Raw genomic sequence first — 24761 nt, forward strand, 5'->3', positions numbered from 1 at the left:
GGGCACCATCCCAGGATTTGGGGTTATAAAGAAGAATAAAACTTAGTTCTTGTTTTCAAAGATCTCACAGTCAAGTGGGAGACAAAAGTACAGCATGCAAGTTTAATAACAGCACTTATTGAGTGCTTGTTATATGCTGGGGACTAAACAATTTGCATGTATGAACTCATTTGATCATCATAATAACTTTATAAGCTAGGTACAGTATTATCCCCATTTTACATGGGGAAACAAATGAAAAGTTTAATTGCCTGAAGTTATATAGCTAAAAAGTGGCAGACTGGGAATTTATTATAGCCGAAAGTCAGAAATAACCCAAATGTCCAACAATAGAAACATATATGAACAAACTGTGGTCATTCATACAACAGAATTCTACTCAGCAACTAAAAGCAATAAAGTACTGATACAACAACACAGGTAAATCTCAAAAACCTCATACTGGGACTTCCCTGGTGGTCCAGTGGTCTGCCTTCCAATGCAGGGGACAGGGGTTCGATCCCTTGTCAGGGAACTAAGATTCCACATGCCGCGGGGCAATTAAGCCTGCGTGCCACAACTACTGAGCTCATGCACCTCAACTGGAGAGACTGTGTGCTGCAAACTGCAGAGCCCACGTGCTCTGAAGGCTGCACCACAACTAGAGAGAAGCCCACTCGCTGCAATGAAAGATCCCTCACGCCTCAGTGAAGATCCCGCATGACGCAACTAAGACATGATGCAGCCATATTAATTAATTAATTATTTTTTTAAAAAAACCTCATGCTGAGCAAAAGAAGCCAGACACAACATACATGCAATACGATTCCATTTATATAAAACTTCAGAAAAAACACGTAGATCTATGGTGTAAGAACACAGATCAGTATTTGCCTGGGGCTAGGGAAAAAGGTAGATACTGACTAGGAAGGGATTCAAGGGAATTTGAGGGTGTTGGTAATGTTCAGTAATAGACTGTGGTAGTAGTTACACAGGTGTATGTATTTGTCAAAAATCACCACACTCTACCCTTAGAATTAGTGAATTTTACTGATGTAAATTATATCTACATAGAATTTATTTAACATTTTTTAAAAAGTGAAATTAAAAACTCAGTCTAACTTCAGAGTCCTTGTTTTTAACCACTATGCCACCTAACAAATGTGACATACATACATTCGTAGAGATTGTATCAGGTATTATGATATATAAAACATTGGCTTCTGCCAAAATAGTTGACTATTTTCCCCTCCTTCCACCAAAATTAATGCTGAAAAAAATGTAGAAGCAAGAGGAAAATATAGGTTCCAGGAATTAACAATAATAATAATGACAAAATGTGAGCCCTCTGGGAACAGGTTCTGGAACTGTTGTGTGTCAGGAGGTGAGTGGCTGCAGCTGGAAGCTGACAATACCCAAAGATGGTGCCCCCCAATGTGTGGGAGGAAAGCTCTGAAGTTTTGCTCTCACCTCCCTGCTGTACTGCCTTGGACAAACCATCACCTGCTCCTTCATTATCCAGCCAAGTCCAGACCCAACAGGACAGGAGGAAAGTCCTTGGTGGGGGTGGGGGGGAAGAGTTGATGAATTAAAACAACAATGAGATCCTACCACACATCTATTAGAATGGCCAAAATCCAGAACACTGACAAAACCAAATTCTGTTGAGGATGTGGAGCAACAGCAACTCTCATCCACTCCTTGTAGGAATGCAAAATGGTACAGCCAATCTGGAAGACAGTTCGGTAATTTCTTAAACTAAACATACTCTCACCATGCGATCCAGCAGTCACGCTCCTTGGTATTTAACCAAAGGAGTTGAAAACATGTCCACACAAAAACCTGCACGAATGTTTATAGCAGTTTTATTCATAACTGCCAAAACTTGGAAGCAAGCAAGATACCTTCATTAGGTGAATGGATAAATATACTGTGGTACATCCAGATGATGCACTATCATTCAGCACTGAAATGTCGTTCCGCACGGAACTTTAAATACATGTTACTAAGTGAAGGAAGCCAATCCAAAGAAGCTACATACTGTGTAATTCCAACCATATGACATTCTGGAAAAGGCAAAAGTATGGAGACAATAAAAAGATCAATGGTTGCCAAGGGTGGATGGGAAGGCGAGAAGAATAAATAGGCAGAGCACAGAGTATTTTTAAGGCATTGAGGATATTCTGTATGGTATTATAATGATGGGTGGATGTCATTATACATTTGCCTAAAACCCATAAAATGTACAACAGCAAGAGTGAACCCTTAGGTGAACTATGGATTTGGGGTCATTATGATGTGTCAGTGTAGGTTCATCCTTGGTAACAAATGTACTACTCTGGTGAATGATGCTGATAATGAGGGAAGCTGTACAGGTGTCGGAGCAGGAGGTATACAGTAAATCTCTGTATCTTCCTCTCAATTTTTTTGGGAACCTAAAACTGCCCTAAAAAAAAAATAGTCTTTAAAAAAAATTTCATGAAAATGGGTCGGGTCTGCTCTGCTGCCCTTAGGCTTTTATACCTCAATCCCACCCTCTCCCAAACCCAGACCTGACACAACCTGAAGAAGCCACCTTCTCCCCATGCCAATTCACCTTGCAGATTTAAAGTGGAACTCCAACTAGGGGACCTGGGGAACCTTGGACTTTCTGCCCTCGAACTCATCTGTTCCCCTCTCCTTAAACCCATGGAGACAGACACCTGAACTTGACCTCTTTCTGCAATATGCATTACCAAAGTGATTGATTGATAGCCTCGGGGAAACATAACTTCTTAAACCAAAAGAACTAGATTTGAGCATATAATTTCTATGAAGAAAGGCAACATACAGAGTGATACCTGAAGCAGAATTACTGAAACAAATCTTCCAAAAATGTAAAATAAGTGTGAAGATATGAGGAGAAAATGTTATCCGTAGGAAGCAAGAACAAGAAATCAAGAAGATCCCAAGTGGAAATGTTAAGTATAAATAGTATAACTAGCTAAAGTAAATAACACAGTCAATGGGATAAATGGCAAGATGAATTTGAAGAAAAATGAAGTAGTGAATTAGAAGATCAGACTGAGGAAATGATAGAAAATATAAAAGAAAAGCTAAAAGATGCTTTTGGATGTGAAAAGATAGACTAGATATTAAAGATAGAATAAGGGGAGTATAGGAGTCCCAGAGAGAAGGGGAGAAAAGTGCTGTGAAACCCACAGAAAGCTTAAGACAGAGAAGTCTTGAGCTGAGACAAAAAGAAGAGTAGGAGCTTGCTAGGTGAGCATGCAAAGGAGAAACATTTCAGACAGAGGGAAACAGTATGTGCAAATGCATGGAGGTATGAATAAAAATGATCACTATGACCAGGGACTAGCAGGTAGTCTGGTGTATCTGGAGCAAAGGTTATTTGAAGGAGGGTAATGAAAGCTAACGTTGAAAGGCAAGCAAGAGTCAGATCGGGAAGGGTCTTGGGAGATCTATAGTATAATTATACCCCATCTTAAATATGAAGAAACTAACTTGAGCTCAGACAGCTGAGTGAGTTGCCCCAGGTCAGGCTGCCAACTGCCGGGCTCAGCCACTTCACTGTCTCACACATCCTCCCACTTGATGGTGGCTCTGAGGTTGCTGAGTTTGGATTGTCTCAGTGTTTGCCAAAGTCAGTGAAAATTTTTTAAAAGTAAGTGAAGTTGGGAAGTAGGGGAGCTGTACATCCAGGATCAGGTGGGTTGTTCTGAAGTTTCAGAGTGTCCAGTCGACAATTAGAAGTTTAGGGTTAGAGGACCTTTAAGATGGCGGAGGAGTAAGACGTGGAGATCACTTTCCTTCCCGCAAATACAAAAGAAATACATCTACACGTGGAACAACTCCTACAGAACACCTACCGAACGCTGGCAGAAGACCTCAGACTTCCCAAAAGGCAAGAAACTCCCCACGTACCTGGGTAGGGCAAAAGAAAAAAGAAAAAACAGAGACAAAAGAATAGGGATGGGACCTGCACCAGTGGGAGGGAGCTGTGGAGGAAAGGTTTCCACACACTAGAAGCCCCTTCGCGGGCAGAGACAGGAGGCCGGTTGGGGGGAAGCTTTGGAGCCACGGAGGAGAGCGCAGCAACGGGGTTGCAGAGGGCAAAGCGGAGAGATTCGTGCCCAGAGGAACAGTACCGACCGGCACTCACCAGCCCGAGAGGCTTGTCTGCTCACCCGCCGGGGAGGGCAGGGGCTGGGAGCTGAGGTTCGGGCTTCGCTTGGATCCCAGGGAGAGGACTAGGGTTGGCAGCGTGAACACAGCCTGCAGGGGGTTAGTGCACCACGGCTAGCCGGGAGGGAGTCCAGGAAAAGGTCTGGACCTGCCTAAGAGGCAAGAGACCATTGTTTTGGGGTGCATGAAGAGAGGGGATTCAGAGCACCGCCTAAACGAGATCCAGAGACTGGCGTGAGCCGCGGCTTTCAGTGCGGACCCCAGAGAAGCACATGAGACACTAAGGCTGATGCCGCCACCAAGAAGCCTGTGTGCAAGCACAGGTCACTATCCACACCTCACCTCCCGGGAGCCTGTGCAGCCCGCCACTGCCAGGGTCCCGGGATCCAGGGACAACTTCCCCGGGAGAACGCACGGTGCGCCTCAGGCTGGTGCAACGTCACGCCAGCCTCTGCTGCCGCAGGTTCGCCCCGCACTCCGTGCCCCTCCCTCCCCCCAGCCTGAGTGAGCCAGAGTCCCTGAATCAGCGGCTCCTTTAACCCCGTCCTGTCTGAGCAAAGAACAGATGCCTTCAGGCGACCTGCACGCAGAGGCAGGGCCAAATCCAAAGCTGAGCCCCAGGAGCTGTGTGAACAAAGAAGAGAAAGGGAAATCTCTCCCAGCAGCCTCAGGAGCAGCGGATTAAATATTTACAACCAACTTGATGTACCCTGCATCTGTGGAATACCTGAATAGACAACAAATCATCTCAAAATTGAGGCGGTGGACTTGGGGAGCAACTGTGGACTGGGGTTTGCAGTATGTGACTGACTAGTTTCTGATTTGTATGTTTATCTTAGTTTAGTCTTTAGTATTTGTGATCATTGGTGGGTTTGTTTATTGCTTTTGTTGCTCTCTTCTCTTTTTTTCATTGCTATTTATTTCTTTATTTTAATAATATATTTTTTTATTTTTAATTTTAATAACTTTATTTTTTTCTTTCTTTCTTTTTTTTCTCCTTTTTCTCCTGAGCCGTGTGGCTGACAGGGTCTTGGTGCTCTGGCTGGGTATCAGGCCTGAGCCTCTGAGGTGGGAGAGCCGAGTGCTGGACATTGAACCACCAGATACCTCCCAGCCCAATGTAATATCAATTGGTGAGACCTCTCCAGATATCTCTGTCTCAGTGCTAAGACCCAGCTCCACTCAATGACTAGCAAGCTCCAGTGCTGGACAACCTATGCCAAACAACTAGCAAGACAGGAACACAAACCCACCCATCAGCAGAGAAGCTGCCTAAAATCATAATAAGGTCACAGACACCCCAAAACACACCACTGGATGCAGTCTTTCCCACCAGAAAGACAAGATCCTGACTCATCCAACAGAGCACAGGCACCAGTCCCCTCCACAAGGAAGCCTACACAACCCACTGAACCAAACTTACCCACGGGGGATAGACACCAAGAACAACAGGAACTACAAACCTGCAGCCTGTGAAAAGGAGACCCCAAACACAGTAAGTTAAGCAAAATGAGAAGACAGAGAAATACGCAGCAGATGAAGGAGCAAGGTAAAAAACCACCAGACCAAACAAATGAAGAGGAAATAGGCAGTCTACCTGAAAAAGAATTCAGAGTAATGAGAGTAAAGATGATCCAAAATCTTGGAAATAGAATGGAGAAAATAAAACAAATGTTTAACAAGAACGTAGAAGAACTAAAGAGCAAACAAACAATGATGAACAACACAATAAATGAAATTAAAAATTCTCTAGAAGGAATCAATAGCAGAATAATAGAAGGCACAAGTACAGAGGCAGAAGAACAGATAAGTGACCTGGAAGACAAAATAGTGGAACTAAATACCGCAGAGAAGAATAAAGAAAAATGAATGAAAAGAATTGAGGACAGTCTCAGAGACCTCTGGGACAACATTAAATGCACCAAAGTTCAAATTATAGGGGTCTCAGAAGAAGAAGAGAAAAAGGAAGGGTCTGAGAAAAAATTTGAAGAGATTATAGTTGAAAACTTTCCTAATACAGGAAATAGTCAATCAAGTCCAGGAAGTGCAGAGAGTCCCATACAGGATAAATCCAAGGAGAAACACACCAAGACAGATATTAATCAAACTATCAAAAATTAAATTCAAAGAAAAAATATTAAAAGCTGCAAGGGAAAAACAAAAAATAATGTACAAGGGAATCCCCATAAGGTTAACAGCTGATCTTTCAGCAGAAACTCTGCAAGCCAGAAGGGAGTGGCAGGACTTATTTAAAGTGATGAAAGGGAAACACCTACAACCAAGATTACTCTACCCGGCAAGGATCTAATTCAGATTTGACAGAGAAATTAAAACCTTTACAGACAAGCAAACTCTAAGAGAATTCAGCACCACCAAACCAGCTTAACAACAAATGCTAAAGGAACTTCTCTAGGCAGAACCCACAAGAGGAGGAAAAGACCTACAATAAGAAACCCAAAACAATTAAGAAAATGGTAATAGGAACATACATATCGATAACTACCTTAAATGTAAATGGATTAATGATCCAAACAAAAGACATAGACTGGCTGAATAGATACAAAACCAAGATCCATATATATGCTGTCTACAAGAGACCCACTTCAGACCTAGGGACACATACAGACTGAAAGTAAGGGGATGGAAAAAGATATTCCATGCAAATGGAAACCAAAAGAAAGCTGCAGTAGCAATTCTCATATCAGACAAAATAGACTTTACAATAAATACTATTACAAGAGACAAAGAAGGACACTACATAATGATCAAGGGATCAATCCAAGGAGATATAACAATTGTAAATATTTATGCACCCAACATAGGAGCACCTCAATACATAAGGCAAATGCTAACAGCCATAAAAGGGGAAATCAAGAGTAACACAATCATAGTAGGGGACTTTAACACCCCCCTTCACCAGTGGACAGATCATACAAAATGAAAATAAATAAGGAAACACAAGCTTTAAATGACACATTAAACAAGATGGACTTAATTAGTATTTATAGGACATTCCATCCAAAAACAACAGAATACACTTTCTTCTCAAGTGCTGAGGGAAAATTCTCCAGGATAGTTCATATTTTGGGTCACAAATCAAGCCTTGGTAAATTTAAGAAAATTGAAATTGCATCAAGTATATTTTCCAACCACAATGCTATGAAACTAGATATCAATTACGGGAAAAAAAAACTGTAAAAAATACAAAAACTTGGAGGCTAAACAATACACTATAAAATAACCAAGAGATCACTAAGAAATCAAAGAGGAAATCAAAAAATACCTAGAAGCAAATGACAATGAAAACACGACAATCCAAAACCTATGGGATGCACCAAAAGCAGTTCTAAGAGGGAAGTTTATAGCAATAAAATCCTACCTCAAGAAACAAGAAAAATCTCAAATAAACAACCTAACCCTACACCTAAAGCAATTAGAGAAAGAACAACAACAACAAAAAAAACCCCGCAAAGTTAGCAGAAGGAACGAAATCATAAAGATCAGATCAGAAATAAATGAAAAAGAAATGAAGGAAACGATAGCAAAGATCAATAAAACTAAAAGCTGGTTCTTTGAGAAGATAAACCAGATTTATAAACCACTCACCAGACTAATCAAGAAAAAAAGGAAGAAGACTCAAAACAACAGAATTAGAAATGAAATAGGAGAGGTAACAACTGACATTGCAGAAATACAAAAGATCATGAGAGATTACTACAAGCAACTTTATGCCAATAAAATGGACAACCTGGAAGAACTGGACAATCTCTTAGAAAAGCACAACCTTCAAAGACTGAACCAGGAAGAAATAGAAAATATAAATAGACCAATCACAAGCACTGAAATTGAAACCGTGTTTAAAAATCTTCCAACAAACAAAAGCCCAGGGCCAGAGGGCTTCACAGGTGAATTCTACCAAACATTTAGAGAAGAGCTAACACCTATCCTTCTCAAATTCTTCCAAAATATAGCAGAGAGAGGAACACTCCCAAACTCATTCTATGAGGCCACCATCACCCTAATACGAAAACCGTGCAAAGATGTCACAAAAAAAGAAAAGTACAGGCCAATATCACTGATGAACATAGCTGTTCATCAGTGCAAAAATTCATCAGTTCATCAGATGCAAAAATCAGTTCATCAGTTCATCAGATGCAAAAATCCTCAACAGAATACTAGCAAACAGAATATAGCAGCACATTAAAAGGATCATACACCATGATCCAGTGGGGTTTATCCCAGGAATGCAAGGATTCTTCAATATACGCAAATCAACATGATACAGCATATTAACAAACTGAAGGATGAAAACCATATGATCATCTCAATAGATGAAGAAAAAGCTTTCAACAAAATTCAACACCCATTTATGATAAAAACCCTCCAGAAAGTAGGCAGAGAGAGAACTTACCTCAACATAATAAAGGCCATATATGACTAACCCACAGCCAACATCATTCTCAATGGTGAAAAACTGAAACCATTTCCTCTAAGATCAGGAACAAGAGAAGGTTTCCCATTCTCACTGCTATTACTCAACATAGTTTTGGAAGTTTTAGCCACAGCAATCAGAGACCAAAAAGAAATAAAAGGAATCCAAATTGGAAAAGAAGAAGTAAAACTGTCACTGTTTGCAGATGATATGATACTATACATAGAGAATCCTAAAGATGCTACCAGAACACTACTAGAGCTAATCAATGAATTTGGTAAAGTAGCAGGATACAAAATTAATGCACAGAAATCTCTTGCATTCCTATACACTAATGATGAAAAATCTGAAAGAGAAATTAAGGAAACACTCCCATTTACCACTGCAATGAAAAGAATAAAATACCTAGGAATAAACTTACCTAAGGAGGTAAAAGACCTGTATGCAGAGAACTATAAGACACTGATGAAAGAAATGGAAGATGATACAAACAGATGGAGAGATATACCATGTTCTTGGATTGGAAGAATCAACATTGTGAAAATGACTAAACTACTCAAAGCAATCTACAGATTCAATGTAATCCCTATCAAAGTACCAATGGCATTTTTCACAGCGATAGAACAAAAAAATTCACAATTTGTATGGAAACACAAGGCACCCCAAATAGCCAAAGCAATCTTGAGAAAGGAAAATGGAGCTGGAGAAATCAGGCTCCCTGACTTCAGACTATACTACAAAGCTACAGTAATCAAGACAGTATGGTACTGGCACAAAAACAGGAATATAGATCAATGGAACAGGATAGAAAGCCCAGTGATAAACCCATGCACCTATGGTCAACTATTCTCTGACAAAGGAGGCAAGGATATACAATGGAGAAAAGACAGTCTCTTCAATAAGTGGTGCTGTGAAAACTGGACAGCTACATGTAAAAGAATGAAATTAGAACACTCCCTAACACCATACACAAAAATAAACTCAAAATGGGTTAAAAACCTAAATGTAAGGCCGGACACTGTAAAAACTCTTAGAGGAAAACAGGAAGAACACTCTATGACATGAATCACAGCTAGATCCTTTTTGACCTACCTCTTAGAGAAATGGAAATAAAAACAAAAATAAACAAATGGGACCTAATGAAACTTGAAAGATTTTGCACAGCAAAGGAAGCCATAAACAAGACAAAAAGACAACCCTCAGAATGGGAGAAAATATTTGCAAACGAAGCAACTGACAAGGGATTAATCTCCAAATTATACAAGCAGCTCATGCAGCTCAATATCAAAAAAAACCAAACAACCCAATCCAAAAATGGGCAGAACACCTGAATAGACATTTCTCCAAAGAAGATATACATATTGCCAATAAACACATGAAAGGATGCTCAACATCACTAATCATTAGAGAAAGGCAAATCAAAACTACAATGAGATATCACCTTACACCAGTCAGAATGGCCATCATCAAAAAATCTACAAACAATAAATTCCAGAGAGGGTGTGGAGAAAAGGGAACCCCCTTGCACTGTTGGTGGGAATGTAAATTGATACAGCCACTATGGAGAACAGTATGGAGGTTCCTTAAAAAACTAAAAATAGAACTACCATATGACCCAGCAATCCCACTCCTGAGCGTATACCCTGAGAAAACCATAATTCAAACAGAGTCATGTACCACAGTGTTCATTGCAGCTCTATTTACAATAGCCAGGACATGGAAGCAACCTAAATGTCCATCAACAGATGAATGGTTAAAGAAGATGTGGTATGTACATACAATGGAATATTTCTCAGCCATAAAAAGAAACGAAATTAAGTTATTTGTAGTGAGGTGGATGGACTTAGAGTCTGTCATACAGAGTGAAGTAAGTCAGAAAGAGAAAATCAAATACTGTGTGCTAACACATATGTATGGAATCTAAAAAAAAAAAAAGTGGTTCTGAAGAACCTAGTGGCAGGACATGAATAAAGACACAGACATATAGAATGGACTTGAGGACACAGGGAGAGGGAAGGGTAAGCTGGGACGAAGTGAGAGAGTAGAATTGACATATATACACTACCAAATGTAAAAAGATAGCTAGTGGGAAGCAGCTGCATAGCACAGGGAGATCAGCTCAGTGCTTTGTGTCCACCTAGAGAGGTGGGATAGGGAGGGTGGGGTGGGCAGGAGGGAGATGCAATAGGGAGAAGATATGGGGATATATGTATATGTACAGCCGATTCACTTTGTTATACAGCAGAAACTAACACAGTAATGTAAAGCAATTATACTCCAATAAATATGTTTTTAAAAAATGTCTGGGGTTAAAAATAAGGAGATCAAGACTGATAATACAAATTAGGAAATTATCAACATATGGAGGTGGGTGCATTCATGGGAGTGGATGGAATTGCAGCAATAATGCCCCTTGTAAACTTGGCAAATATTTTCTCAGGACAGAAACATTTCACTGGAGAAGTAGGACATCATTGGCCCGGAGAGGAAAACTGAAAGGCCCACAGTCACACTGGCTTGGTGCTTTCACTGTTAGTCAGATCCCAGTTCAGCTGTAACATCTTCTTCCCACCAGACACTGCTAGCACATCAGATAACTCTGAATGGGATCTGAATATGATGTTAAATTGCTTCTGTCAACCACCTGGTGAAGATAACCATCATCAGAAACAAATTGTCAAAAGTCTGACTTCTAAGTAACACCCAGTTCTGGGATCCAGGAATACAGGAGCACTAGTGTTGCTTGAGAAACCCAAATTGGGGAGAGGTATCTCTGGATGTCATGTACCCAGAAAAGTGTCCTTTTATCCAGAAGGAAAGCATTATTACTTCTACCTTGTAGATAAAGAAACTAAATCTTAGAGAGGTTGACTTGCCCAAGGTCATTCAGCTAAGAGGCAAAGCTGGAATTCAAATGGAGAGGAGGTTGGCTCTGGGGCCAAGGAGACGGACACAAAAAAAGACAGTGCTGAGTGTACCCATGATTCACTCTCATTCTTGCTTTCTCAAAGCCTAGTACTCAGCGTGGGTCAGGAGGGAAAAGTCTGTGTCCTCACTCCTAAGAAGCTTAAGAATTGAGGTCACCATTTGATGGAGAAGAAAGAAAAGCTTTAGGCTGCAAGTCAGAGGAATTGGTCCCAGACTGAGCCATGGCACAACTTGCTGTGTGACCGTGACCAAGTAGCTTCCCCTCTGTGGTCCCCATTCTCTCTGCATAAGGAAGACTCTGGAATCCTAGATGTCTGTGACTGGCAGGGGGCTTCCCTTAGACCCTAAGCCCCACCCAAGCAGGGCTGGCAGTATCTAATTCTCTCCTCCCAATGCCTTTCCCCCTCTCCATTCATACCAGCCATTCCAGCTTGGGCTCTCCAGCTGAGGGCTCGGTGTGGATTGTTTGAGAAGCCATATGGCATCCCAGTGCAGCTGAGAGTCCAATCTCAAGGGGAAACCATTGTTCATTCATCTGGACCGAGTGACATTCTTTATGCAAGAATAACTCTTGATTAAAGGGTGAGTTTTAATGGAAACTAATTAGGCAAACTCTTTAGCCTGGGCATAATGATCAAATGAGCTGTCACACCGTACCTGATACAATGATCTCACTTGCTACAAGATTTTATTCCTTAGCAATTACACTCCCACATGGCATTGCGTGCCGTTATTGCCTGGAGCACACATGTCAAATTAAAGAGCAACTTATGCACCTGATATTTAATTATTGCCTAGTACTACAGACACCCGGGGAATGTCAAAGTGAGCAGTCCTGCTTGGGAGACACGAAAACTGAAATCTACTTCTGCAAGGGAGTGAAAAAAACAGGGATAAAATATGTATAGTCTACCATAGTTCCTTATTCAGCCGTCTTACAATTCAGTTACAAAACCTGCTCTCCACAACCTTGAATAATTTACCACTTTTTTTCTTCATCCAGAAAGTCAGCAGATGGAGAGTTGTAGGTAAAGGCACAGGGGTCCTATTGGTATTTGTTTACCTATGTGACTGATGTGGTCAGAGCTAGTCAACATTGAGTTCTTCCTGTAAAAGTTATTCTTTGCCTAACAGGCTCTGACAGGGAAGAAGATGCCTCATGTGCCTCTCTAGCCCAAAGGGAAATATTTGCCCTCAAGGCTGAGCACTCTGGAAGCCCCATCTCACACTTCAGTCACACTCGGCAACAAATTTGAAAAGTTGACCAAAGTTTCTCCAAAAGTTGGGACAGTGAGAGGCCATGAGGATGGAAGGCTCAGTCTCTACTTTGGGTGCATATTAGAATAATCTGGAGAACTTTTCAAACATATTGATGCTCAGAATCCCATCCCAGACTGTTTACATTAGGATCTGGAAAGGAGGACTGGGTAATTTTAAGGATCCTCAGATGATTCCAATATTCAAGTAGGGCTGAGAACCCATGGTCTGGATTGGAACCAGCCAGACACTAACCAGCGCTTAGTGTTATAGGAGCTGCTTTCTGTCCTCAAAAAGACAGACTTCCCAGCCTCAGTGCCTTTGCACATGCTGTTCTCTCCTCTGGAATGCTCTTTCTCATCCCTTCTTTCTACCTGGAAAAGAAAATTATCCTTCAACATCAAGCGCATATGTTACTTTCCTGTGAAGTCTCCCCTGATTTCCCCAAGAAGAGTGGATCAGCATCCACCAGGAGCCAGACACAACACTCAAAGGATCATTAAACTAACCTGCTCTCCTCAGCGGAGGGTTCAAGAAGAGAATCCCCATGTCCTCAGCAACCGTCTGTGAGTCCCAGCTGAGCAAATTCTGAGAATGTCTCGGTCCCTTTTGCTCCAGATAAAGAAATTCAATTACTCGTTATCAGAATTGCACTGCCTAATACTAAAATGCCTTAATATGAGAGCTTTTGTATTTAGTAAACTGCACAGCTTGTGAAAACCCCCTCCAAACATCTGGCAGGAGGCCCAGCAGAGGTAGGGCTGAAACCTCTAATGATGCTGGCAACATGTAAACAAGTGTTTTGTTTCAACTGATAATCATTAACTTCCAGTGTCAGGCACCAGAGGTCTGGTGCCTCAGCCTTGCAAAGGCCTCTGGGAAACAGCAGCTGGGATGGGGCCTGTGCAGAGCTGATGGGGAGGGAGGGGGTGAGCAAGCCTGTCACTATCAGCCTGGAGAGGCAGGAAGTGACGGGAGCAAATGCCTCTGATGAAAGGGAGTGGAATCAGGAAGTCCTAACCTCCTTTCAGGGACTTTGATACTGGATAAGAGTTGCCTCTCAACTATGCCCTTGGCTAGCCATGCGACCTTGGGAAGGAAGCCTTAGTGTCTCAATCTGTCAAATGGAATTAACAAAAGTCCCTACTTTATAGGGTAGTTGTGAGACGTATGTGAGAAAACATGTTCCAACCAGGCTTTTGGCACAGCCCTGACTTACAGAAAGCAGTTGATAAAAGAAATTTCTAATTTCTTTCTCCATTCTTCCCTTCAGACGTTCCTAACTGGGACCTAGACTAGTCTGAAGACTCCTTTCCTAACTCTCTAAGTAAAGGCTATTTGACCCCAGGATCACTGGGCTGAAGTTTGTGGTGTTTGTACACATAAATATCTAAATAAAAACTCATAAGAGAACAGCTGGACTTTTATTCTCGTTGACCGTTAACAAATACTGGTGCTGAGTAATCCTTCACACTGTAATTCAAATGCAAATATCAACTCATTCCATAAATATTAACTGAGTGACTACTATGTTCCAGACATTATGTGCACTAAGATGATTTAGAAGTGTGTCCACAGCTTGGGTTCTGGGAAAGCAGACACTGAGACAGACAAAAGAGAGAGGAGGTTATTATGGAGTGCGTTTAGGATCCACATCTGTGAAAGGGAGATGTTTTAGGCTGAACTGTGTCCCTCCAAAACTCATATGTTAAAGCTCTAACCCCCAATGTGACTGTATTTGGAGATAGGGCCTTTAAGGAGGTAACTAAGGTTAAATAAAGTCATAAAAGTGGTACCCTAATTTGATAGGACTGGTGTTCTTATGAGAAGAAGAAGAAACCAGAGCGTGCTCGCTTGCTCTCTATCTCTCTGCATAAGCACAGAGGAAAGACCACGGGGTGGCTATCTATAAGCCATGAAGAGAGGCCTCACCAGAAACCATCCCAGCCAGGAAGTTTATCTTGTACTTCAGCCTCCAGGGCTGTGAGATAACAAATTTCTGTTGTTTAAGCCACCCATTCTGTGGTATGCTGTTATAGCAGCCTGAGCTGACAAACACAGGAGATGAAGGGAGAAGGAAAGGGCAGAGGCAGACACTGAGCTGTAATGCAGGCCCAATAAAGACCTCAGGTGACCCCATGGGGAGCTCTGGAGCAAGCATTGCACATCAGAGCCATGTCCAGATACAGTGAAGGGCTGGGCCTTTATGACCCCCAGGTCAAGAGTCCTTGGATGCAGGCTGCCCCTGAAAAGAGGCATGACCCTGGAAGAGGCAGTTTCCTTCAGCAGAGCCACTCCCAAAGAAGGCTGGCAGGACTCTGTGCATCACAGCATCCCATTGCAATGAGTTCCCTGTGGACCTAGCGACTAGTGCCCTTTGACCAGCAGCCACCGTGTACCAGAAGCCATAAATGTCATTTTATTTGATCTTCACAGTACTCCTGTGAGATAATACCCATTTCACAGAGAAGGTGAAACAACTTGGCCAAAGCCACAAAACTGATACATAATGAAGGCAGAATTGAAGAAGCAGCTTCTCTTTCCCAGTAACCCTACTCTTGCCTTGACGTCATGCTACCTCCCCCTTGGAAACTTTCATCTTCTGCAAGCAATACTCCCTGTCCTCCTGCAGCAGGTAAATGTCCCCATAACACCTTGTGCATCTCTCTTCAAAGCCTATAGCACTTTGCCTTATCAACAATCATATTAGTAGATACATAATTAGCATTTACCACATCCCAGGCACTGTTCTAGCGCTTTTCAAACATTAACTTATTTAATCTTTCCAACAGCCCTATGAGGTATTATTTTCATCATTCTCATTTACTGATGAGAAAGCTAATAAGATGCAAAGCTATTAAGTAACTTTCCCAGAGACACCCAGCCAGGGTTTGAACCCACATGATCTGGTTCCAGATATCATACTACTCTGTCTTGGGGGCATATCTTCCTCCCTTCTGATCCATATATACTTGGAGAATGTGGTCAAGTCCTATTCCTCTTTTCCACCCCAGTGCCTTACCTGGGACTGACATATACTAAACTTTTTGTAAGATTTTCCTGAACAACTGAATGATGGCTTGCACATGAACATTTTGAAAATAATTGGATTTGATTTAGGTGGACAAAGCCTAGAAGAAAAGACAGACAAATAAAATTCATTTGCTCTGTTGAGACATTGAGATCATGCGTGAATTGTAATATCTGGATATTGAGAGAATATTGGTTTTTAAGAGCTCAAAATGGATGATGGCAAACTTTCTCTGCATTTCCTATTGCTGTCATAAGAGCAGACATCTAGTACACTGCTGATGGCATTCCTGCTGGGCTGCAGGCTTCCCCGGTCTATGAGGTTTGGACCCAGAAAACATCTCAGGTATCACAGTAAGGCAATGTCTTTCCAGTGATCCCATAACCAATTCTAAGATGAAAAGATCAAAACTTCCATCATCACAACTCAGAAGTTATTGATACCCAGAAACGATGTAAAGAATATCTCAGTGACCATTTAAGCCTGTTTCTAAGTGAACTCTAATGACTGGGCAGATTCCCCAAGTCTTCAGATCTTCTATCTATTAGGATATTTAGATGAGAGGACCCTCACACAGCTGATAAGAAATCAAAATGAGTCAGTGGCCAGAGAGGTTCTCGGACAGAAATTACATTGAGTTCTCTCATCTCACTCCCATACTTGCTGTTTACTTTATATTCATTCATTCATTCATTCATTCATACATTCAACAGATGTGACTGGGGTCCGACTGTGTGCCAAGAAATTTTCTAGTCTTAAAGAATACATAATGAACAGCCAGATGAGTCCCTTTCTTTCATGGAACTTATAGTCTGGTGGGAGGAGATGAACGATAAACAAATGATAAAACTTCAACTCATGATAATTTCTATAAAGAAAATAAAACAGGGTGATACCATGGAAAGTGAATGAGGTACAGGGAGAAACTGATTTTGACAGGATGATTAGGGAAGGATTCTCAGAGGTGATATTTAAGTAGAGACTGAATAATAAGTGGCCAACTTTCAGGAAATCTGGGAAAACGGCATCTCAGGCAGAGAAAAAAGTGAGTGCAAACTCCCTGAGGCTGGACTAGGCTTGCCAGTGTCCCGAGGACAGAAATCAGGCCAGTGCAGGTGGGGCAGATGAGCAGGAGGGAGAATGGTAAGACACAAAGCCCGAGAAGCAGTCAAGAAGTTTGGATTTTATTTCTAGCATGACGGGGAACCATTGGAGAGCTTTAAAGAAGACAGAAATGAGATATCGTTTAAGTATTTAAAAGATCACTCTGGCTGCCAAGTGAAGAATGAACCATAGGTAAAAAAATGGAACCTTGGTGACTCAGTTCACTGTCTCCTAGATGTCTGGTCTGATTTGGTTCCTATTTCCAATCCTAAAGTTTCTGCAAGCAATTCAAATTGCCTATTTCCTTTCGCCTCCACCCCTGGCTTCCCAGTACTCAATGTTGCTGCTAACTACTCCAGCCACCATCCCATCCGCCCAGCTGGCTCTGCACAAGTGGGGTTCAGATGGGTCTTCTAGATCACAAAAGACAGTGGTTTAGCTCATTAATGTCACTTATAAACCTGAAAATTGTCAACTGCAAGATCCATGAAAGCAGAGAAAAGAGTTGATGCTGTTTATCAAAGTTTCCCTAGTGCTATGCATAGTGGGTGCTCCAAAGGTATTGGTTAATAGATGAATCAATGGATATAGATGTGCTGGGTGCTTATTGTCCAGCTGGGATGAAGACAGCCTCCACTTGGGATCCTGGGGAGAAGCTACAGCACAGCAAACATCACCTTATCTTAAAGGCTCCACACTGGCTGGGGTGAAGCTGCCCAGAGGCCCCTCCTTGGATCAGGTGGGACCTGCTAGGCTGCCAGACTGGTTCATTAGTGGCCTGACATCACACATCTGCAATTGGGTAATTTCTCCCTCCCACCATAATGAGAGCTCATAACTATGTTTTATATAAAGCCTATTATGCATTTGTGCAGAGACCATAAAGGGTCAGTGATTATAAACTGTGTTTCTGGGGCACCCATCATACTACCCAGTCCAGACCCACCCTGTGGGATGCATTTGAATGACAAAGGATGAGTGTGTTGGGAGGGGAGGGAGCTGTGAGTGTAGAACTCCTGGCCGACCAGGAAGGGTTTCTGGAATATGGCCCTGTCCTAAAGCACCCTGGTACCACCTATTAGAATTTAAGACAGACTTAGAGTTTGCTGAAAATATGAGGTCTAGGAGGAGGTCATGTTTTGAAGCCCTTTTTCATTTTAATTTCTCTCTTACTTTTTCATATTTATATATAAATATATAAACATATGCAATATTTGATTCTGCTTTTACTGAAACTTTTTTGGAAAGGAGGCCACTCTTCCGTCTGGACGATAAAGGATTTTCGAGGACTGGCATAAGGTCTGAATCTTCACCCTTAGGTTCTGTTAGCATCTCCACACTTGCTAACTGTGTTACCTTGAACCATACACATTAACTTCGTGGGTCTCAGTTTCCTCATTCATAAAATAGGATCACCATACCTCACATTTTTGGCAGGACTGTTTTGAGAATTAAAGCATAACAACATATATATTGAGATTTATTAGTTTCAGGTACTTTCTATGTGTCAATTCATTTAAACCTCTCAGCAACCCTTTGTGGTGGGCCCTGGTGTCATTTCCAATTTTAAAACGTAGAAACTGAGAAGTTAGGAGGTTGGCTCAAGATCACAGGGCCGATTAGTGACACAGCTAAGATTCAAGCCCAGGCAATCTGACTCTGGAGCCAAAGAACCCAGCAACAGTGCCTAGAACAAAGTAAACACTCAAAAAATAAATGAAAGTTTCCATCATCATTCTTACCAGCTTCGAGTCAATTCCACGCACAAATCTTTATGACTATTATCAGACTTTTGGTATGACTCCAGGTCCTATCAAAGGGGATAGAGACATTCTGAGGGGCCACTGCAAAGTAGAGCCAGAGTTGCCTGGTACCCCCAGAGAGTTGAACCCTAGGCTACTGAGGGGATAGAACAGAGCCCTGAGAATGAGACAGAGACAAAGATGGCAGGAAAAGGACACAGGGTACAAGACCAGAAATTTAGCCTCTAGTCCCCACTGTCACCTGACAATCATGGGACCCTGAGCAAAGTCAGCTGCCCTCAAGGTTCTGCCCAAGAGATGGCAGGGGCTGTCTGGACTGGCTCCGGGACTAGATGTGAGGGGTGAAGAATAGGCCAGAGAAGACAGCATGCTCACACTGAAATATGGTTTACACTGAGCAGGGGGTCATGGGCCCCTTGCTGGGTTTCCTTCCTGGAGGTCACCCAGCTTGTTTGGAAGGCCTAGCCTCATTGTCCTGAGGTTACCAGAAGCACAACCAACAGAAGACCTTGGTAGAGAGGATCAAGGAGCCAGAGCTCTGGCCTGGCCCACCAAGGATCTGTGGCATACCCGGGCCCAGTTACAGCCCCTTCTGACCTCAGTTTTTCCCATCTGAAAAATGAGAGGGTAGATGAAACAAATTTTAATGGCTCTAACATCTTGAAAATTCCACATCCCCAAGCCTGACTTTATCCACAGCCTTATACTAATATCCTTGGGGCAGAGCGATTTCATTTAGGTCAAATGATTTCCCTGCACATAAACAGAAGTGAAACAAAGGCCCCCTTTCTCCAAGTCGTCAGCTCTCTCACACACAGGCACACACACACTTACACACATGCACGTAAACCCTCATAATGTTCATACAGGCCACTCCCCTCCCCAGTCGTGCACAAAGGCTCACACACACAGGCACGCAGAGGCACAAACACCTGGACTCTCTAAGCCGCTCCTTCCCCCACCCCACTACTGCTCACTCCCCACCCCCAGCCCTTCCAATTCCCCTGCTGGGAAGCAGAGCGACCCTACCAACCTACTCAAGTTACCTAATCTGATGGGCTGGTGCCACCCAATGGTCAGGATCAGAAATGCATCCTTGGTTCCAAGAACCAAAAGGATTGGAAAGGGTCCAGGGTCATTGCATCCACCCCTCTCCCTCTAACAAGGCTGTATCCAGAGCTGCCTTAGACGGATGAGGCTTTCTATAATCTTTAAAACCTTTCACACAAGAATTTCCTTGCATGTCGCTCCTAAAAAGGCTCTTCTTTTCCGAAGGTCAGGGTATTATCATCAACACTCTGGGCAGGCTTGCAGTAGAGCCTAAAATAATTGTGTGTGAACTCTGTTCAGCACCATTCTAGAAGCTTTAGATGTGATATCTTTTTAATCCTCACAACAGCTGTCTTGGCAGGGCATGTATTATGATCTTCATTTCAAAGAGCTACAACCAAGAAGGAGTGGCACTAAGACTGGACTCTAACTCAGCAGCCACTTGGCCGTCCTGGACCTCAGTTTCATCCTTTGTACCTGACTGTTTCCAGTCATTCATTCAGTCATTCTTTCCTTCATTGAGTATTGACTGAGCACCTATTATGGACCAGGATCTGTGTTGGTCCATAATAGGTGGTCTGAGAATTCAGCAATCACTGATGATGGCCTTTGCCCTTAAGGAAGTCTCAGTCCACTAGAATCAATGACCACTACCATCCTCCTAGGTCCCTGACTCTATGATCTTAGTGTATCTTCTCTGCCAACTTGGACAAAAGCCCTGAGGAGAGGTCAAGGGGAGAAAAGTGAAAAGCTGTAGCCCAGGGGGAAGAGGCAGCCAGCCTACAGAGCAGGAGGAAGGCCCGCGTCCTTGCCCAAGAGGCCCCTGATCCACACCCTGCTAGTCTGGGACAGGTCAGTCTGGAGCTGCCTCAAGCCCTTTCAGGGCCCAGATCCTCTCAGAAAGGAAGAGGAGTGAGCTGTGGTTATTTGGCTTCAGAACAGCTGCCGCTTGGGCCATACCAGAGAGTTCAGGGCATACCAGAGAGGTCAGAGCCAGAAGTGCGGAAGCACGTCCGGGAATAGAAGATGAAGTGGGAGAACAAAGCTTTAATGATAGTTGTGGTTGTTGCTCTGACAGTCACAGCCCCTGTAACCAGATTCCACCCGGCCTTACTAGGTATCTGTCTCTCCATATATTTCCTCATAGAGTCACACTGCCCCAGATTCACTTCCTATACCCCAAACACCCTACGGTCTACGAGTGCTTAACCTTTGCTCTTTCTCTTACTAATTAACGGACAGAGTAAAAAAATAATAGAATCCTATAATGTCAAGCCCTGCAAGAAATCATCTAGTCCAAACTTTGTGGATGAGAAAAATACAACCAGAGAGGGGTTAGGACTTGTCCAAGGTCACACAGACAATGAGTAGCATGGTTGGGCCTAGAATTCAGGCACCCCTTTCCAGTGTAAAGACATTTTTCTACTTTCCCTCTTATTTTCCATTCACATGCAGTTAGACACTGATGAGAGTCTACTTTAATTCTGAAACCTTTTTTTTTTGTTTTGTTTTTTTTGCGGTACGTGGGCCTCTCACTGTTGTGACCTCTCCCTTTGCAGAGCAACAGGTTCCGGACGCACAGGCTCAGCGGCCATGGCTCATGGGCGCAGCCGCTCCGCGGCATGTGGGATCTTCCCAGACCGGGGCACAAACCCGTGTCCCCTGCCTCGGCAGGCGGACTCTCAACCACTGTGCCACCACGGAAGCCCCTGAAACATCTTTTTATCTTTCCTCTCGTCTTCACTTCTCCCATTCAACCCTGTGAGATCATATGCCCCTGGAAGATAGAAAATCACTTTCCTTCTTCCAAAGCCTTAATATTTAGCACAATGATAAACATGTAAATGCTTAAAATTGGATGGGTGGATGGATGGAAGGATGGAGAGAAGCATGGATGAGTAAAGTCTTCTACATGGAATTTTTGCTCTCACCTCTTACCTTGTCCCCCAGTTTCCAATTTCCCCACAACCTGTCCTCCACAGTGGTCTTAGAATGACCTCTTTAAAAATAAAACTGAATCTTTCTCTTCCCTTTGCAAAAGCATTGAAAACTTTCCTATCATCCAATGGATAAATCAAGACCATCTGGTCTACAATATTCTAAACGGGTCTGTCATCTACCATGCCAGCCTCATGTGCTATTAACAATGTAAATACATCATACACATTCATACCCCAAACTCTAGAAGTACCTGACAACTTGCTATTCCCTGAATGAAGAAACATGTGTGGCCTCATCTCCAGGAACTTCTTGTGTCAGATTCCTTTCCTGCCAATACCAGAATCTGTTAACAACCTAACCAACCTTCAAAGCCCAATTGAAATGCCTCCTCCATGAAGTCCTCCCTAACTCCCTTAATGAAATGTCTATGCTCAGAGCACGTAGTTCTTCAGACTTTGGTAAGCATGGCGCACCTCATTCTGCCCCTCCTAAAATGACCTTTTGAAACCTTTATGCTGCCTTTATCCTGGGCATTGTACTTAGTCGTTTTTAATGTCCATATCTCCCAACAGACTCTTGGCCGCAGATCTGAGGATCTCACACAAAGTAAGTGCTTATTCAGCATTTGTTGAATGGAAGTTCTTCTTACTGCACCATATGTTCCAATTGTCCCTGAGGGTGCAGTTTTATTTTATTCTAAAACCACTTAAGTTACTTTCTAGGCCATTATAAGCAAGAGCCCTGTGGGGGTGGAACAGAGTCTCCAACGAGCCACAGCTCTAGGGCAGCGGCAGGGCAGGATTGTAGAGATGAAAATTGCATACAAAAAAGCAGATCTCTTAGGGAGGAAGGAGGGTGAGGGAAAAGAACTAGATCCCATTGGGGGAAGACCCAAGGAGTCAAATTTTGATTCAACATAAAGATCTTGGTCACGATGAAATCTGTACAGCAATGAATCAGGCTGAGCAATACCTCAGGAAGTAGTGAGCCCTCTGGTCCTGCAAATATGTAAGTAGTGGCTATAGATGACCACTGAGGACAAACCTGAGAATATAAGGTATTGTATAGCAATACCTTATATAGGTTGGCCAATAGACTTGTAAGGTCCACTCCAGCACTGAGAATCTGGGATCTCATCAAACCTCACAGGAGTGGCCCAAGCAAAATTACCCAAAGTTAGTTTTTTAGGACTATTACTGCTCTTTCTCTCTCTCCATTTCAGCACTTCCTCTCACCCTGATCCTCCAAGAACTCTGCCATCACAGAGTTGCTGGGAGTAGGAGATGCTCTTGGTGCCCCTCCCATATCCAGCCCACCCTGGAGGTCACCTGTGCCTTGATGGACATTTCTCATATACACCGACCTCTCAGGAGGCCCCAGTGGGACTGAGGCCCAGGTGCCCACAGAAGTAACCAACCCACTAACATACCTTTCCTTGGCTTCTCTCCTTTCCTTGTACCCCCCCCACTATTTCACTTCTTCCTGGAACCACTTTCTAAATAATCTACGTGTACCCAAATCTTTGTCTTGGGGTCTGCACTGGGGGATACAACATGTTCTACATGTTGAGGGGTCAAAACACAAACTTTGTGGTTACTGAACACTGGATAGGAAACCCAGTTTAGTGACCTCGGGAAAGGTAATAAATCTCTCTGAACCACCTTCAATGTATAAAAAGAGTTTAGTAAGACCTACTTCCCAGACTTCATAGCACTGTGTGTGACACAGCTCTGTATAGTTATATTCACTGAGAGCTTACTATGTGCCAGGAACTGTGCTAAGATAAATGCCTTATATATAAATATATATATTTATATATTATCTCTAATCTTCACACCAAAGGAAAAGTAGGAAGAAAACTGTATTGGACTCATGGTGGCCCCAAAGAGATATGTCCACATAATAACCCCCAGAACTTGTGACCTCATTTAGAAAACAGGTCTTTGCAGATATAATTAAGTTAATGATCTCAAGATGAGAACTTCCTGGTTCACCTAGGCGGACCCTAAATTCACTGAAGGATGTTCTTATAAGAGACAGAATAGAAGAAGACACTGAGGAGAAGGTCATGTGGCGGTAGATGCAGAGATTACAGTGATGAATCCACAAGCCAAGGGGCACCTGGAGTTACTAGAAGCTGGAAGAGGCAAGGAAGGATTCTCCCCTAGAGGCTGTAGAGGGAGCTCAACCCTGCTGACACCTTGGTTTTGGATTTCTGGCCTCCAGAACTGTAAGGAAATACATTTCTGCTGTTTTAGCCACCAAGTTTGTTATAGTTTGTTATAGCAGCCCTGTAAAGCTGATACAAAGGTACTATTGTCCTTGTTATACACCTCAGGAAACCAAGGCTTACAGAAAAGTGCCTTACCCAGAGTCATCCAGCCAGAATACGGCAGAGCTGGGATTTGAACCCAAGTCTGTCTGACTGCATAGTTGCCACTCTTAGCCACTACATCAAGGGAAATAAGTTGTGTGATGTGCCTAGCACTGTGCCTAGCATTATAGATGCTCAGAGAGTGTTGATTTGCTCACTCTATCTAAACTTTCTCTTCCCAGTGCCCATTTTACCCACTGACCATTAATAGGTAGTCAAGAGTTAATCAGATAACCCTGTTCCTGCTAACCCATGAGATTTTCTACAATGGGTTTCTACCTGGGATACGGTTACATTACATATATCTAAGAGGTTCTTAAGAATCACCTTGTCTGGTAAGCATTTCAGATCCATGGCAGCTGGTGGAAAAGATAGATTGGGGCCCATGCCTTGAGTTAATGTCAGTCTGAATTGAAGATGTACCAGCGTCATCAGGATAGATTCTTTAATTAACCTGCTAATCCTGTCAGGGATCGGGTTCACTGTCTTTCTCCAGAAATGTGTTATGTGTCTCTTCTTTCACCACTTTGTCATTTGCTCTATTTTAGATTCAAGGTGTCCTTAAGCTGTGCTTTAAAAGACTCTCTGTCCTCTAAGTCAACAGCTGTTGGCAAAGTGGACCCTCAGACAGTATCTCATTGCTTAATCATCACAGCGCTTCTCACAATGTCTGCAAGAAGCAAACATTCAGTGATTTTGATGCAATAAATACATTTT

Source organism: Globicephala melas, chromosome 8 (assembly GCF_963455315.2).
Source record: "Globicephala melas chromosome 8, mGloMel1.2, whole genome shotgun sequence".
Taxonomy (NCBI): domain Eukaryota; kingdom Metazoa; phylum Chordata; class Mammalia; order Artiodactyla; family Delphinidae; genus Globicephala; species Globicephala melas.